Genomic DNA, 12,743 nt, shown 5'->3' with positions numbered 1-12,743 from the left:
ATTCTACGTCCTCATCGCAATGTCTTACCACTTTAATCGCCTGAGCGAAATCATCAAGGCTCGTTACGCTGCTAAACTTTGCATAAATAATTTGACGTGCGGCGATGTATTTGCATGACCGCCGCAGAATGGACGTACAAAACCATGATGAGACTCTTCTAGCTATTTTCGGTCGCGACGACCCTCGTGCTGCAAAAGTGTAGAAGGTAGCGGCAACGATCGACGTCGATACGGAAAATCGGAAGCGGAAACAGACAAAGCCTAACAAGTCGGTGATGGCCACCGGTACCAATGATCAACATCTTGTATCTACTGCTTACACCGAGCCTACTTAAGTCTTTTGAGGCCTGCAATTACTTCTTATTGCAATCACCGGGTCAAAGATTGGTCTACGGGCCGCTTTTGTTTGAACGAGCAGACGACAAAAAGCAGACAACTTTGAAAGAGCAGACGAAAGTTCGAACGATCAGGCGGCCGTGTGAATTTGAAGACGCACTGAATCCGTGGGTGGTCCGGACAACTTGGGGGTTTTCTCTCGGTCATGTTGGAACAAAGCAAATACATCTGGCGACTACAAATTGTGGCCCGCACACGCAATCGTAGTTCGACAGCGTCAGGTTTGCCCTTTTCACGGCTGCTATCGACGTTCTCGGACGAACGGAGGGTGCAAAAACACATGAAAACTGATCTTCAAACCTTCCCAGACTCTCTTTGTAAAGCCCCCATCGCAGCATTTTGACGAGAAGGCAGGTTTTTTTGTCTCGTTTCTTCCAAATGAACACAGGAATGCATGTCTGGCACGGCGACTTCTGCCCACCGCCCCAGACCGGAAGTGCGTCCGGCGCGCCACCACCGCGGCGTGACGTAGGAGAGTTGAGTTGGTGTATACGAACATAGACCTTTGATTAAAACTGTTTGCCGCTACCACCGCTAAGGGATTCTTTTCGGCTTCTGGTTGGTCAAGAGAGCATGCCAAGCCCTCTTTCCGACTCTGCCGCACGCCCGGACTCTGCCAGCGCCTCCCATTGACCAAACTCTCTACATATACGGCTCTGCGTTGCCCTACATGTTCGGATAACGTACTGTTTCTGTTCACCTGGTAGGCACTTTCATTCTCTACATACACCGTAGGTTGAAAATGCCCTGAATTATAGATCAAGCCTTGCAAGATGGAACTTCTCTTTAGGCCCAGTGCCTGGATCAAGTCTTGTCCCCCATCCCCTCAGGTCTTTCTGTCATATAAATTGTTTGTATTTCTTAAGACAATGCGCATCGCCTGCCAACCACATCTTACAGTCGAATCTTGTTAGTTTGAACCCGAGGGGGACCAAAACATTGTACGAGTTTAAATTACCGGAAGTTTCCTTTCTAGAAACATATAGGATGGGACCTGCATGTTAAGCGCGAAACACATGTACGACGAAACCGTCCGATCCGACGTCCGACCGCGCAATACGACGGTCGGAGGCGAGGGTTTTCAACGCTCTCCGATGCTACGAAAACCCTCTCCCTCAAGGTCATTCCGGCAGTCCGCACGTCGGATCGGAAGGTTTTCGTCGTACATGTGTTTCGCGCTTTAGCTTGAATTATTTGCGAGTTTGAATTAAGAAGGCTTGAACTAATGAGATTCCACTGTACAAAAAGTGTGGTTAATCCAAGGTTCAGATTACTCTGAAATATGTCGTGTGATTACTGAAAGGTTAAGATACAAAAATTTTGGTAGAAAGGAAATGAATCTCCTCAGTTTTTAATTTTTCTCGCCACTTTAACTGCTAGGCATGCTATGTCTGAAGTTTTTCAGAAGATCATGGCATCGATCTCCGCCCATTTACACTTGGAAAGAAATGCTACCGGCAATAAGGGCTACAAAGTTTTCTTTGTGTTTGAAGTTATGTACGCTAGTGTGTATCACTTGTTTCTCTTGTGCTACCTTTGCGCAAGCTTGCCCGGCGAGTGAGGAAGAGCTAAACTCAACTGGACGTGGTGTGCTTTTTCATCTCGGCAGTTACCTGACTGGTGGACACGGGGCATTGACACACATGGTACCATAGAATGGCTTTAGTTTGGTTGGTTTTTGGTTTCAGCGGGCTCGCGGCTGTGCTATGTGCGATAAGAGACAAACCCGCCAATTGAAGTCTTGTCTTCTAGTGTATAATTTGTGAAATAAAATTAAATCGTGCAAGAGAATTGGCCTCCAGCAAGCTTGGCTCGGTCAAATGCCAGGTACCCCTTCATGGATTTGTGTAGACAGATGTTATTTGTTTGAACATGTACTAGTGATTCAAAACTATCAATAAATTGACTATCAATACTATTGATAGTTTTGCACCACTAGAGCGAACACAGATGCTGCACCGCCGCTCACCTCCCTTCCTCCTTTCCGCCCAAACTCCCGTCTTCATCACCACTGAAAGTTGAACCAAGTTGGGATGGTAAGTGCTTGGGCTAGTTGGTGTCCCATTTGAAAAAATAAAGTGAGAAAAAAAAGAGAGCGACGCAAACTGCTAGTGTCGCAAGACTATCGATAGTAAACCGCTGACAGTACTATCGATAGGTTTACGATAGTCGACTATCGATAGTACTATCCATAGCTTTTCGACAGTCGACTATTGATAGTAGTGTCTAGTTTTTCGATAGTCGACTATCGATAGTTTTTTTGCTATCGTGTCAGATTTCTGCCTACTTTCGCTACTATTGATAGTTTTGCATCACTAACAGGTACGCTCTTTCAGCGGCGTCGAGGGTAAATCCGGCATCGACATCGCTGCACCCGAGCGATTTCCATGATGATGGTCTCTTTTCAGCGTCGTGCATTATGTGCCTCGGGCACTTTTGCCAGGCACTCAAGTTTTTTTCGACACGTTTTTTACCCCAAGAGGCAACCCTGTGTGTCTAAATAAATTATTTGTAGTTTATTTAAATTCATAAATAGATCAAACAAATGTTTCTACTACAATCATGATTCCCCCATATAATCAAAAGTAACTTTTGGATTCGTTATGAAGGCAGAGCACGATGCTTTCAAGAAACAGTGACTACTTGCATTGTCTATATTTGCAGTCTTCTTTAACATCGTAAATGTGTAAATATACCTTGTGCTTCTTATTGCACAACTAACACTTAAGCAAATTTTCAGTGTCATAAATAATTGACCTCTCAACCCTTGTCTGACTTAGGGACCTCTCCATACTCTATGTGCGCCAGTGCTAACGCTGACTCCTTTCCCCGACGGTGCATATATAAAATAATGTGCAGAAGTTGCACGCATAATGACGGCATGCAGTTAGGTAGTAAATATAAGTATCAGACTACACTTCACAAAGCAAGACAAATTAAAAAGTTGCGGCTCCTATTCACACTGTAAAGACAGTTAGTTCGCCAGCGAAGCTGTGGTATCACCTGCAACGATTGCCCACTGCACTATACCAAAACGTTTTTTGTAAAGACCCTTTTCTTTGCAAATGCCACCAGGCGGTGCTCCAGTTTGACGTCCCAGCGAACTTCCGATTCACAGAAAGAATGAACAAAACCCACCTTGACATAGCTGCCTGAAATGTCAATGAAATGTTTAACCACTAATTCTTCAGGTGAACGCCAAAAAAAATAAAACGAAGAAATGGGAGATGCTGTAAACGACTTATTTTTTGCGGGCTCAATATTTCGCAATTCACGTTAAAGCTAAAGTTTTGGAATAATTAGCGGGTTCTGATTTTCGCGATGCGGTGGAATCTCAATATAGATTCCAATGTATTTACGTTTTACCAGAATCGTTCGCGTGACCTATTTTTTACGAAATGTAGGCGGTTTGCAAAATTTAAGTCCTTTACAGTATGTTAATAAGTTTCGAATATTTTGTAAACAAACTTTCCTCCTCCAAGACATTAAATTGTACAGCCGAATGCCCTCTTTAAATCTCCAACCTTGTTGTCCGTGTAGCATTTATCCTTTCTAGCATGGGTGACATAAGCAAGCTCGACAGACTTGCAAAGACTGTGCGATCAGAAGTCGCTTGGGACGCTATGTGAAAGACTGTATGGTGCCGTTACCACGGCAACTTATGAAACCACAATTTTTACTGAGAGACGCATGCGGGGAGCACTATGTGTTTCGCATTGTGCACGCCCGATCTGTCATGTGGTTCCGACACTTGTGGTTTTCTTATTGAAAACTACAAGTGTCAAAACTACACGATAGAAGACAAGGAGCGCACAATGCTTTTCTGTCCACTACTGTTCTGTTGACAGACACAAAAGAAAACTTACCAACGAGTCAGATACAGCTTCGCTGTAAAGTTGCGGTAAAACTCAACGAAAAAACAAATGCAACGTGTTCGCGAAGGGGAGGGAGGAGCGACGATTTGAAGCCACCTTATGGCGGCTATGTGACATGATTTCAAGATGGCAGCACCCATGTGACGGGGTGAAAAAAATATAAAATTTTAGAAATAAATTGAAGGGATGCCATAAAACCACTTGCAGGAGGGATTGAATAGCTTGGGAGCCCAAGCTACTGTTGCATTGGTAGGAGACATTTGGAAGATGGAGTGGCGGTAGCTGGCTTCAATCGCTGTGTTGGCATGTGCATCTGTTGACATTTGGTGACCATAGCAAGCAGAATTTATTGTCCAGGAGGAGACTGGTGTGGCGACATCAGGTGCATGCTTGCGCTCTTTTGCAGCGCTTTTCAATAAGGCCGCAGGACATGAACATAGAGTAGAGTTCTCAATAAGGACAATGTGGATGGCTGATATTTTCCAGCACCTAATATTTTGACAAGCCTTGCATGAAAAACATTTTTTTTTTTTTTTTTCTTACCTGGAACATGGTGCTGAAGTATCAAACTGCCTCTGATGTTGTGAATGAAAAAAGATGCCACCAGAACATCTCTGTGCTAATAGTCGCCGACAAGATGAGAAACGCGACAAAATCTGTCGCGAATGAAAGTTGGTGAAGGGAAGTGAGCTAAAGCAAAGACGGCAATGTCTGCACGCCGAACCCGCACAGCGCGCTTGTTTCTCTCAAGTTCAGTCGTCGCACAAAGCGTTCGAAGAACTTTTTGACCCTGGCTCGCCATGTCTTTCATCGATGTGCTCAGGTTTTTTTTTTTGTGTGTGTGCGTGTTTATCTTGTACCTCGCCTGCCGGACTGGCAAGCACGTGCCGCCAGACTGTTTTTTTGTCGTATGCTTGACAGTTACATTTTGCATACAATTTTGGGAATCAGTTGGCGACGGAGCGGAGTGGCATTGTTTCTATCGAACAGCCATCTCCGCTCGCGTGACAATTTCGCATTGCACTGCACTAGTTACGTTTTTCATCAGTTGGAGACTCCTTACATTTATTTGATCACTAGTCAATCTAATGTAGTGCCATTTACTACTAAGCTGGTATTTTTCAAAAAAATTTAATATGTGCACTTAACCTTTTTCTCAAGGGCGCCGCAATCTTGAAATGTCGTCACCTCCAGTATGGGCAAAAACATTGTTTTGCCGTCGCCATGCCAATAGGATCCATTTAGGATATAAGCGTAACTGTTACCCATTTTCCTTTTGCCTCCCCTCTCTTTTTTTACTATTTCCAGGTTGAAATGTCTTATTATTTTTTCGTCGCCCATACCGGATATGCCTATCAGGTGGCTGGGGCGAGAGTACAGGAGAAAGGGTCTATATGTATCATTTAACTGAAGCATTTCAAAATGTGTCATGTCATTGGCATTTCAATTACATGTTCGAAGACTCCCAGGTGGTCTAACTTCACTATAATGTGTTTATTGCGGCAAGCACAGTGTCCTTCGTTTGAACAGCACTTAAAAATAATATTTTTTTATTTTTCTGAGAATATCTGCTCTAAAAGCCACTTTTGCTGCTCTGAAACACTGTTTTAGCTGCTTCGAAAGCCACCTTTGCTGCTCCAAAACACTGTTTTGGCTGCTCCAAAACGGCTTAGGCCAATCACATCACTGTGAAGCATTGCCAAAAGTAGGAAGCTTCTCCCTACCGTCCTCATCTTGCGAGTTGCTAGAGTTATTAAACCATTTTAAATGTGGCAATGCTACACCATACAATAACGGTTTTTACAAAAGCAATTTCTGGTTGATCTTATCAAAAGCTTGCTATAAATCGAAATAAATATTGACTTGCTTCCAAGAAAGAAATGGCACCGTGTATTCAAGTGTGCAGAAACTAATTTCTAAATCTGGGGATATGCATGCTTCAGTGATGGGGCAAACAAAATCAATGCTGTTCTTAACAATAAAAGAAGATAAATCTGGACCCAAAAACAGCCTAGCTTTAATTTCTTTATTGCTTTCAACATTTCGGTGTCAACTTCCTTGATTGCTGAAATGTTAGTCAATATTACTGAAGAAAAAGATGTGCTTTTATTGACCAACGTGTGAACGTTGTAAAAACATTTTTAGCAAACAGCAGATCTCCAACAATATCTGGACCCGCTTGGCAATGGTAGCAATGTGTGTACATATGTTCTTAGATCTAGGTCAGTTGACAAGCTTCGGAAAACGCCTGACGCCTTTTTGCGGCGCACCCGCTTAATGGCACCTGCTACACGATCGGCCCGTCATATGGACAGATCCGGTGAAACGTTGGATGCACGTTACCTGCAGCGGAAAGTGACTTTATTACAATAACACAATACCTTACAATAAACATAAGGTCTTCACAATACTTAATGCAAAAAGAGCGTCATTCAAAAAATGTTTTCTGTTGACCACTGAGGCATTGACACTGTGGCGCTAGGAATGTTATCTACCTATACCTGCTTGCGTGCCAGCAACAGAGAACTGTTTTCGAACGCTGCTTTTCTGTGGAGCTTGTCAACTGATAGATCTAAGAATGTTGGCATGTAAAGCCCGAGTGGAGGCACCTATTTTCTCAAGCACCAGATTAGAAACCCCCATTTTATTGAATCCTTTCAAAAAGACACACAGTTTAGAGAAAATGACAACAAACTTACTTTTCGCAAATTCAAGAAAACGCAATTCACCGAACTCGACTGCTTGCTCTGCCTTGGCCGACGGTAAAGCCGAGCCAGTCACCGAATCGCTCGCTTGGGCGGCCAGCACATTCAGAGTATGATAGACATGTTTTGTGCATGTCACAACCCTGCCGTTTTTGCAATTACATTCTGCCTGGTTTACAGCCTAAGAGAGAAGAGCGAGTGCTCGAAGCATAGGCGAACATGCCTCAGTGAATCGCGCTAGCATTTAGGGGCTTCCAGATTTGCTTATGCCGATTGAATAGATTCACTAAATGGCCATCCTTTTTCAATAACTGATGTTACTGTAAACTGAGCTTCGATAAAGTGGTCCCGTTCTCGAAAACATGCTTCTATGGAATTGTGTTCGGTCAACTGTCGTAGACCTCTGCACAAGTGAAACTGAGCAGTAGTTGTAGGTGCAGCACATTCTGTAAGCATAAAATAAAAGCACACAGCCAAACAAAGCACCTCAGTAATGCCTAGCAGACCACCAAACAAATAAATATTTAACACGGGGTACTATTCTGTTTCATATCTCCAACATTACCGTCCCGCTTCGGCTCGTCACTATACTTCGTTTCAGCTTCGGTCCAGACGCAGCCAAAGCTACAAGCGCGAGCTCCGGGCTTTCAGCATCCCTGCCAAGCACGCGCGCTCGTGCAGTGCAAGCACTGTTCTGGGCCACATGCTCGCGCTTGTAGCATCGGCTGCGTCTGGACCGAAGCTGAAACGAAGTATAGATTGTTGACAGCTGCCCCGCAAGGATGCTTTCCGGACATGCGCGGAAACATCTCAACACAAGCGCTATCCACCCCTGCTTAACCACATGTTCTTTACGAACATTACTCAGCTTCCTAGCGATATTTTAGAACGCCATAAGTTAAAGAATATTTTCAAAACAGTAAAAGCCTATCTTGCAATTGCGCAACATAAACAGAACAGTGCAGGTAGAGCTGCATGGGCACTTTCTACTTGTCCAGATTCATACAAAATATGATTGTCGTTAGCAAACTTTTAGGTAATGAAAACAGGAAAATGAACAAGAGTGTGTGATGGGTTTGGAAGGGAAAGAAACGTGGACAAAAGGCAAACACAAGCAATTTAGAACAGACGAGACGACCCACCGTGCTAATGCTGAACAGACGAAACGACCCACCGAGCTAATGCTCTGTACGAACAATCTCAACCTTAAATACTACTTTCTGTACAAATACAAGATACCCACGATATTACGCGATAAATAGCCACCAAAATTAACGTACCGATTGGGCAGTGCTGTTCGTAAATCAAGTAAATCGCCGAAGTCACAGAACGTTCACGAAACAAAACGGCCATCTTGGAAAATAAAAATAGTGATGGTGATAGCGATGTGTGTTCTGTAAAAACTTCGAGGACAAATGTAGTCTGTTTTTTCTTTAAATTTATGTATGGCACCTGCAAACGCTCTGGAAAACATACTTCACCTAGCAAAACTTCATTAAAATCATGGTGACAAAATAGTCAAAAGTTTAGGCATTTAGACGTGTTGAAATACACTTGGCAATGTCTATGTCGGGTGCAAGTTCGTCCGTTTCTTTTGCAGGGGTTGTGGTGATGTCAGAATGCAGAGCTCTGATTGAAGGATAGTGGGTAGACCTGAAGGCAGCTAGCATTCTGTACCCACCATCCTTCAATCAGAGCTTGGCATTTCGACGTCACTACAACCCCTGCAAAAAAAAAGCAGAACCTGCACTCCGCATAAACCTTTTCTCAGTAATTAAATGCAAACAGAACAGACCTGGGAACCCTTCTTGCTGATAGCCTTTCCTTGAAAGTGTGAATGGTCAAAAGTCAATGCCATGATAAGCTGAAATACTTCGGACGTAGCATGCTAAAGTGGCAATAAAAATTAAACGGGGATAGCTATCTTCTTTTCATCAAACTTTTCGGAGCTTCATCTTTTGTATAATTACTGTCGTATAAAGAAGACAAAGTCTGGCGGCATGTGAGACGGTCAGCTGGCTGGGCCACGCGTCAGGGTCCGAGATGCGCATGACTGGCAGATACGCTTAAGGTTCGATAAGGGACTCACGGGTATTGGTCTGCGGCCCCGGGCTTTGACCTTTCTCTCGCCTCGGAACACGACATGGTGGCAGCAGTGGGATACTGAACAATCCTCCATCGTTTCTCGGGACCTGAGAAGCTGCACCAAACTCTGCAGTTCGACCGAACGGCCAGCAAAGAAGATTCGAGCCGCTGCTAGATCTATGCCACGACTAGCAACGCAGACGGTTCGAGGGCTTCAATCTCCCAGGCCAGCGGAGGACCTTCCTTCTTCAACCCCTTTGCGGTCGAGCTACCGGAGAAGCTGGATTTCAGGAATTCGAGCGACTGGAAGGGATGGATCATTCAGTGGGACCGCTACCGGATCATATCTGCGACGCTTCGACTCAGGTGAAAACCTTCATCTAAGCGATGGGCAGAGGATGTCCTTTCTTCGCTCGAGATGACACAAGAGGAGCTGAACGATTACGACATAGTCAAAGCTAAGTTCGACACGCACTTCATTCCGCGGGTGGACGTCATCTTTGAGAGAGCAAAGTTCAATTCTAGAAAGCAAGAGCGGGACGAGCCTGTGGAGGTCTTTATCACGGCATTGCACAGATTGGCGGATACCTGTGACTACGGCCCTTTACGGGACGAGCTCATATAGGACCGCATTGTCGTCGGACTCCTGGACAGGAAACTAAGTGAGAAACTCCAGCTCGATGCTAAGCTTACACTGCAGCGCGCGACTACGGCAGCTTGATCATCAGACGGTAAAGCGCCAACAGACTGAGCTACGCAGCACAAGGACAGACGGCGACGTTCTTGAAGAACTCGGAAGACAGCCGAAAACAAAAAGCGAGAACAAGGACTTTCGACGTCCGAACATGTTGCCTCTCCAAGCCCTGTCTAATAATTTGCCATGGACGTGCCGATGGTGTGGCAGTTCACGGAAACACGCCAAGTCTCAATGTGCCGCAAAAGACAAGAAGTGCAACGCCTGCAAAAAGCTAGGCCACTTTGAGAGCGTCTGTTTTTCCAAACACACTCAAGAAAATTTCAGTATACAAGAGCACAGACAAGGACTGAATGAAGTCTTCCTCAGCGAGTTGGTACACTCAAGCAATGGGCAAAGTACCACGGGAAGCCTGGTACATTACAGCCAAAGTAAACAACCAAGACATCACATTCAAGGTGGACACGGGGGCGGACGTCACAGCTATCCCTCCCAATATGTGCGACGCGACAACATTTGCAACTTTGCAGACAACAGGGACGGATCTTTATGGAGCAGGCCACACTCCGCTGAACACGCTAGGCAAGTTCACGGCGACGGTAACCTGGAATGAGCGCACTACTAGAGAAATCATCTATGTGTCCGACCAGCTAAAACAGCCACTGCTGGGGCGGCCTGCAATTGAAGCCCTTCAGGTGCTACCTAGCTTGAACGAAGTCAAAGCTGAAAGCAAGCCGGAGTATGACCACCTCCGTAAAAAGTACCCCTTGCTTTTCCAAGTACAAGATCGCGCTTCACCCTGATGCGAGACCATTCGCAATCACATTCCCGAGACGGGTACCTCTAACTCTGCTACCCAGCACTCAACAGGAATTGCAACGGATGCAAGACATGGACGTTATTGAAAGAGTCGACCATGCCACAGCATGGTGCGCACCCATGGTGGTGGCTAAAAAGCAAGACAGTTCTCTTCGTATCTGCGTGGACTATACACAGCTAAACCCGCAACTGGTGCCGTAGCGGATTATCATGCCAACCGTAGAGGAGAGCTTGGCAAGACTCGCCGGGGCGACGGTATTCAGCAAACTAGATGCGAATGCCGACTACTGGCAAGCACCACTAGCCCCAGAGTCAAAGGAACTGAAGACTTTTATCACACCAGTGGGACAGTTTCAATTCAAAAGACTCCCATTTGGCATTGCGACAGCGCCCGAAGCCTTTCAGTGGGAGATGCTAAGGATCCTAGAGGGAATCCCAGGACAAGTATGTCATATGACATCTTAGTTTTCAGTCGTGACAAAAGGGAACACAACATAAATCTTGAGTTGGTACTCCGCCGCCTCCACGACTCTGGAGTGACCTTGAACACCTCAAAGTGTGAGTTCTCCAGAAAGAGCATCAGGTTTCTGGGCCACCTTCTGGACAGCAGGGGCATTGCGGCAGACCCCAAGAAAATGGAAGCGATCGTCCAGATGTCGGCACCTGGAAGCTTGGCAGACCTGCGATCATTCTTGGGGATGGTCAACCGCCTTGGGAAATTTCTTCCCGACATAGCCGAGAAAACTAAGCTACTTCGAGATCTGCTACACGAGGATGCTAGCTGGCTCTGGAGCGAGCCTCAGGAAGAAGCATTCCTTAACATCAAAGATCTCCTATGCAAGACTCCTGTGCTCACACTCTATAAACCGGATGCACAACTTACGTTGTCGGCAGATGCGTCTTCGTTTGCACCGGGGGCGGTTCTGCTACAAGAGGAAAACGGCAAAAGACGCCCAGTGGTATACGCATCGAGAGCCACGACACAAATGGAGCAGAGATACGCCCAAGTTGAAAAGGAGGCTTTGGCCATCGTATGGGCCTGTGAACATTTCCGGACCTACTTGGTAGGAAAGAGATTCCACATTGAAACAGACCACAAGCCTCTGGTGCCACTGTTCACAACGAAACGTCTTGACGAAATGACACCAAGGCTACAGCGTCTGAGGATGCGCATCTTTGAGTATGACTTTGCAATATCCCACGTACCGGGCAAAGAGATGTTCACCGCGGATGTCTTCTCCAGGAAACCCCTACCGACCACACGCCAGTCTACAGACTCAAGGCACACCGTGGAGATCAGTGAAGCGTTGGTTCACGAGTATGAAATGCTAACATTGGAGCTCCTTCCACCCTCTACCTCATTTTTGTCCAGACTGAAGGCAGAACTTTCCAAAGACCCAACCACATCAAGGGTTATGGAATACAGCGAAAAACAATGGCCGGCAAGGAACAAACTTCCTCCGAACTTAAGCAAATTCGCGAGTCTCGCCGCAGACCTTTCGGTTGTGCAGGGATTACCAATGCGTAACGACCGGCTGATGATCCCGCCTAGTCTGCAAGGAGAAGTCTTGGAGCGATTGCACAGCGGCCATCAGGGTGTTGTCCGATGCCGGGCAAGAGCCAGAGACTCCGTCTGGTGACCTGGCTTAAGCACGAAAATACATGACTATGTGAGTCGCCGTCCTACCTGTCAGCAATATAGACGACCACATACAGAACCCCTTCTTCAGACTTCACTACCCGATCGTCCCTGGCAGGAAATTGGAACGGAACTTTTCCAGTTCAGGGGGAAGAAGTATATAGTCATCGTCGACTACTACTCGAAGTTCTTCAAACTTGAAGAAATACCTCGAACAACCACAGAGGACATTATCAAGGTTTTCAGCCAGAACTTCGCTAGACACAGTTGCCCAGAAGTCATCCGCTCCGACAACGGTCCCCAGTTTGGCTCAACCAAGTTCCGGTGATTCGCCAGAGTGGGGAGTCGAACTGGTTACTTCAAGCCCGTATTATCCCCAGAGTAACGGAGAAGCAGAGAGAGCGGTGCAGACTGCGAAGAAAACCTCGAATTCAGCACAAGCTCTTCTGGCCTACCGAACCATCCCTGGGCCCAAAGGGTTTTCCCCTGCCGAACTTTTGATGGGGCACAAGTTACGCTCCACTCTTCCA

Source organism: Ixodes scapularis, unplaced genomic scaffold (genome assembly GCF_016920785.2).
Source record: "Ixodes scapularis isolate PalLabHiFi unplaced genomic scaffold, ASM1692078v2 PGA_scaffold0__279_contigs__length_252992795, whole genome shotgun sequence".
NCBI lineage: Eukaryota > Metazoa > Arthropoda > Arachnida > Ixodida > Ixodidae > Ixodes > Ixodes scapularis.
This window is presented reverse-complemented; position numbering follows the sequence as displayed.